This window comes from Triticum urartu, chromosome 6 (genome assembly GCF_003073215.2).
Source record: "Triticum urartu cultivar G1812 chromosome 6, Tu2.1, whole genome shotgun sequence".
Classification (NCBI taxonomy): domain Eukaryota; kingdom Viridiplantae; phylum Streptophyta; class Magnoliopsida; order Poales; family Poaceae; genus Triticum; species Triticum urartu.
The window spans coordinates 139,787,359-139,793,265 of record NC_053027.1 but is presented as its reverse complement, the minus strand read 5'-3'; the positions used below and the strand labels follow the sequence as shown (position 1 = coordinate 139,793,265).

Genomic DNA, 5,907 nt, shown 5'->3' with positions numbered 1-5,907 from the left:
TTACAACTGTTGCATGAGGAATCACATCCGACATAATTATCCATCATTGATCCATTGCCTACGAGCTTTTCACATATTGATCTTTGCTTAGTTACTTTCCCATTGCCACTGTTACAATCCAAAACAATAAAGTGTGCAGGGGGTCCTCCTCACGCATGCCACGTCAGCATAAGCTAGTTGAAATATTTTTGGCTCATTGGTCCACTTGTCTGCTGGGATTAGGCTACTATGCCGAAGGGGAAAAGTAAAAAACGCGGCTCCTCTCATCGATCCATGCTCTCACACACAAGCCTCCTCTCTTCTCTCCCCCCGGCTCGCCGCCACCGCCGCCACCACTCATGACGGCCGATTCCGGCGAGTACCAGCGGCGGGTGGCAGATCAACGACCTCCCCACGCCCCGCTCCTTCCTCCCATCCCTCCTGATCCGACGAGGGCGGAGGTGGCGCCTCGTCCGACTCCTCCTCCCCGTCCTCATCCTCCTCATTCTCTGCCGCCACCGCCTCCTCCTCCAGCGCCCCTCCAGCGGCCGCAGCAACAGCCCCGACGGCGGCGGCGGGGAGTACAACTTGTTCGGCGTCGTGCCCGTCAGGCCGGCCGCCGGGTACGGGGACGAGGAGGAAGAGGACGCGAGAGATTTGTTCGGCTCCGACAACGAGGAGTACTTCAAGACCCCCCGCGTAGCAACTACCTAATTCCAGGTCCGCCTCTCGTTACTGAATTAGCCGCTAGATTCTCCTGGGCCAAGTTATCTCCTCAGTATTTGTTGAGCAGAATTTCTTAGGAGATTGCTACATAACCCAACCCAGTTTCTGTGTGATTGGCTGGTTTTGTTGCTCATGGGGCTCTGGGAGCTGCAGTGGACGTTTGGTCTCTGGCAAAATTAACCTTCTCGCTTGAGTACACGATGAACTCTTCATGCTGGACTTGTGTTTGAATCATTGTTCCAAATTTCAGCAGTGTATGTCAGGCTAAGTAGAACATAATGTTGGATTAAATTCTCTGCTAGCATCTTCTGTTTCTTGCTTGATTTTGTAGAGTCAGAGAGACTTTGAGTTACAAAAGCATTAAGCAGAACTACTAGTGAGAGTATAAGAACGAACCATGAAACCATATACATAATTGGGTGGCTGTGAGTTGGAAAGATACATTCGACTATCTTCATTTCCTTTTTTGGTTGAAAATAGATCAGCGCGAGATGCGACAACTCATCTGGCCGGAGGAGAACATGGCAGCGGAATCTCCTGGTGACGGCGGTGGGGCAGGCAATGCTTCAAGGCGACGGGCTGAGGCGGCGGTGCAGGGATCCGCTCGGTCTGTTGTTGTTGCTGAGGGCGGATGGAGCAGCCGGGGCAGGTTCGTCCGTGATGCCAAGGTAAATTTCTCTGAATCTTTCTCCCCCTTGCTCCTGATCTCTATCACTCTTTCTCTTTCTGCCCATCTATGCAGTATTGTATAAGTGTTGTGGTTCCTTTTTTTTAATAAACCTCTGATCCTCAAGCGAGCGAGACCAACGGGGAAAGGAACAGGGCATGGCCTCACATGGTGGCTTGCCGTCTGCTTCATTGTTTCATACCTTTCTCTGTACAATTTCTTCAGCTTCAGAAACTATGAACAGGCCTCTACATCTATTCTTCAAATTTTCAGATCCACCGCTCCTTCTAGCTGTCTACACTGTACCCTGAACCGTTACTGATATGCACTTTGTTCAGTTTATTTTTAGAAGGGATTTGAGATGGCGCCCGACATTATAGTAAGTACAAGACTGTTGCTGAATGATTGGTGTGTGCAACCAGACCTCCGTCCACTTGTTTCATCGTTTGAACATTCACCGGTTCTTGAGAATCTGACGCTTCAATTGCGTAAGGTATATCTTTTCTAAAAGGATAGTCGTGGAGTTGCTGTAGTGTTAAGTTTTCATGAATGATTGATGAATATTTTTTCAGTCACAAATTAGAATGTTGTGCTAAAAAAATAACCCTTGTACTGAACATGTGGCCCTTAATTTATAATCTATGCAGGTACAACTAAGCCTAACTCATCTGGTTCTTGTAAGTTGTTGCTGGTGTGATTCCCTTGGCATTGCATACAGCTTTCCGGTGGCAAGAATGCTAATGTAAATCAATACCTGACAAATGTAGGAACCTCTCCACCAACTTCTTTCAAGGGGAGATCCTGAATGTCGGCATCCTTGGACCTTCGAAAGCAGTTGTAAGCTTAACTCTAGCCTCATCTCATTCCACCTTGTGTGTCCTTTATGATCTCAGCAGATGTTATAAATATGAATGATTGGTATCTATTAGCTTGTACCACAAGTCCACAACTGTATTGGCTTGTACCACAAGTCCACAACTGTACTGGATCAGATTGTGCTCTGGTGCATTTCAAATGATGCAGGTATGTCGAAAATCTGGAGCTTTGCAGGCTGCCCATCCATAAGGGTTGCCGTGGAATCCTCGGGTTCCCTCCAGTGCTGCCGCAGAAAATGATCTTATGCTAGATTGATTGTTCAAGTATTTGATTACTGATAGGAACAGTCAGCTTATTTTATTTTGTAAAAAGACAGGAACAATATCCAGTACGATTGACTTCTTCTGTAACAGCTTCATTGAGGAGCTCAAAGGTCGTGACTGTGACTGTTCTTAGGCCAATACTTTCATTTGTTGTTAGGTCAACACTACATACAACAGCTCTATCCAGCAAATTTTCTTTTGATTTTGCTTTGTTCTATTGATCAGATTTTCCAAGTCATTTTTCCTTCGAGGTATTTAGCATTGCCAAATTTATATATTTACCTAAATTTAATCTTGACTCGATTTGCTGTGGTCAATACAAGCATGATGCCTTTTCTTTTCTATAAAGTGGATGCAGGGTTAGTTTACTATGCTGATCCGAGCGAGCGTCAGGCGCGCAAAGCTCACCGTCCACATGCCTCCTCTTCGTCTGCATCCGCAGTGCCAAATCGCTCCCCATCCGAGCAGGTTGCACCCAGTTCCCGCCTTGGAACCGTTCGCTTTTATCCCATCCATGTATCCATCCTCTCATCTTTGCTGATGGGTCAGGCCTCGGTTTCTATTGTTTGATTCTGTCGGTTAAAACTATTTCATAGGCACTTCTATTACTCTGGTTAGTCCCCGTTTTAGGTGTTTTAGGATATATGGTAGAGGTTTAGGGATACCTCTTGCCAAGGTTATATTATTTTAGGTTTTGGCGAAAGACAAAAATAAATAATATTTAAATAAAGCTCAGTTCATCACTGAAATAATTATGAATATCAATCCAGTAAAGGCATGATGTACTCATGACTTTTCTTCTTTAAGTTTGATCTTCAAGATCGTATGCCACCATGTAGAATATTTATCTAGTAACTTCTCTATTGCCGTGCAGCTATATCTAAACTTCTTGATAATGCAGTAGATGAGGTTTGCAATATCTTCTAACATCTTCTATGAACTAGATAGTGACTAATTTAAATTGTGTGATAATACCCAAATGTCTGAAACACGGAGTATTCTGTTGTGAGCTGAAAATTTGAAATTTCACATTCCTGTTTCTGGAAATACCATGCTATACTGCTATCTAACACAATGCTCAGTTGATCGGTGTTTTAATAACTTCGTGTATTATACTCTGTTGACAAAAAACCATGCTAAACCCTAAAAAACTTGCTATACTACTATTGCATTTATTTATTTTGTTGTATTAATGTATTGTAACAGAAAGTATTTATCTGCCAAATGTGCACTGACAAAAGATGGCAGGAACAAATGTTTACAGATCACACGACTACTCCACAATCTAAAACACACTGAGTATTTTGAAGTTGGTTGTTCAAGCAGACACAATGTGCACTGACAAAAGATGGCAGGAACAATGGTACACAGTCATGTATGTATCTGCCAAAGTTGATTATGTTTAACTCTAGGCATTGCATTACTATGTCATGGTGTACTATTCTTTGAAGAATTTGTAGGAAGTACTAGAAAAGTATGACTTGATGAGGGATGCGTTGATTTTAAAAAACAGCCTGAAAGAATTTAGTTTAGTAAAATATTGTATAGCCTTCTCGTAAAAGTTTGATACACTTTTCAAGAGAACGAACTTTGGGTAATCATTAAGCTATAACCTTTCTCATATTTGAACAACAAGGTTATTTGAGTTCTGCTAAAAAAAGTTATTTTTTGTAACTTTTGCAAACTTTGCGGAAAGAAGCTGCAAATAACTGATTTCGCTGTCAAGTCTACAATTCAATGTTGATCTAGAGGGTAGAATCTTTAAACTTCGTTGATGCTTTCTTGTCCGTTTCGATCTAATATCTGTCTGATGTGGTTTGTATAAAATTTATGGTGGTATAATTAGTTTTGCTTTTTTTCAGGATATAATAACGTTGTAGATAGATGGAGACTGAATTAGTTCACATTACTTTGATGTCTATTGAGCCAATGGAACAACAAAGGTAGTTCCTTCGCACAATTTGAAGAATGTTATTTCATATTGCATGATATGTCTGACTCATTTCAGTGGGCCTTCAATTAATTTGAGGCATCCTTTCCTAGGATCTTACCTTGATATTCCTGTATTTTCTCCTATTCGTCCCATGCTTTTTTAAGAACTGAAATAATTATAACCAGTGTTACAAATGTTTGCTGAGGAAAAGTCCTTGCAGAAAATAAGAACCGGAAGCAGGTTTTCTATCTTCACCAGTATTTCCTTGTTTCTAATTGTTGGCTTTTTCCTATGGCCTAAGGTTAAGGATTAATACTTTTGATATCTAATTTGAGAAAATAGCTTCATAGAACGTAAGTAGAAGGTAGACTGTAGCATTGATCATAGATATTTTGTACATAGACAGTTCAACGAACTGCTCTGAAAGGGGATGTTGAGGGTGACGACGCCGCCGAGCAAGTCGGCGTCTGTAAAGCTTTGCCGGAGCCATTCCAGCTCTTTCAGAGCCACAAGGTGAGCCGGAAGTCCGTGTATGTTTGATCGAGCACACTTGCTTCTCTCATAATTCATATAATCATTATAAGCTCAGAACCAGTCATGCCACAGATATAAAGTGGAATTCATTTGCAGGCAAGGAAGCCGAGGAACTAGGACGCCAACAGTGCGGAGCTGTTTGCCATCGAGAGGACTAGGACTGCCATCAGGGACCTCTAAACCAAGCTCAACATCTCCCTCGCGCCAACATCCACACCGTGTCCTGGACGGTCGTCGCCGTCTGTGACGGCGAGCTACTGCCGCCGCATCGTCAGTGCGGAGCCGTTTGCCATCGAGAGGACTAGGGCTGCCATCAGGGACCTCTAAACCAAGCTCAACATCTCCCTCGCGCCAACATCCACACCATGTCCCGGAGGTTCGTCGCCGTCTGTGACGGCGAGCTACTGCCGCCGCATCGTCAGCCGCACGGTTAGAGGGAGGTATCGCTGCCAGGGCCGACATGCGTGTAATTTCTATTAATGTATCTTATGTTGCCAAACAGAAACATGCTCCTATCGATGCTATATCGTTGTGGGCGTGGCATTTCAGTTTCTTCCTCAGACGATGTTCCAATATAATAAGTTCCATCAAGAATTGCATGTACATGTCCTGCTATCTTGATCCAAAAAGGAAAATAAAAAAGGGTGTTCATCTACCTGGCACCGCCCAGATGCCCCTCAAGCGGCGCGCCACGGGCGCGCCCCAACTAGTCATTACAAAACTGCTACAGTTACCTTATATTAAGTTTTCCAGGTGTGATTGAATTGACAACTCAGCTGCTAATACTTGAGAATATTCTTTGGATTCCCTTATGTCGAATCAATAAATTTGAGTTGAATACTCTACCCTTGAAAACTGTTGCGATCCCCTATACTTGTGGGTTATCACCGCGCACCAGGGAGCTGCTGGCGAGGGGCTGCCGGAATATT

At 43.5% G+C, this 5,907-nt stretch overlaps 1 long non-coding RNA gene across 7 annotated transcripts; it reads left to right on the top strand.

Annotated features, from left to right (window-relative positions):
- The first annotated feature begins 281 nt into the window (after nucleotides 1–281).
- Nucleotides 282–5,617, top strand: LOC125517673. 7 transcript variants are annotated; one of them, XR_007287720.1, is made up of 10 exons: nucleotides 282–699; nucleotides 1,191–1,373; nucleotides 1,711–1,865; nucleotides 2,020–2,049; nucleotides 2,140–2,979; nucleotides 3,776–3,886; nucleotides 4,374–4,454; nucleotides 4,656–4,745; nucleotides 4,851–4,957; nucleotides 5,075–5,617. It is a non-coding gene; the product is annotated as an uncharacterized LOC125517673 (long non-coding RNA). The 7 variants fall into 7 exon arrangements; XR_007287719.1 differs by having other exon boundaries at nucleotides 3,760–3,886; XR_007287725.1 differs by having other exon boundaries at nucleotides 3,760–3,886; nucleotides 4,851–4,974.
- The last annotated feature ends 290 nt before the right edge of the window (nucleotides 5,618–5,907 follow it).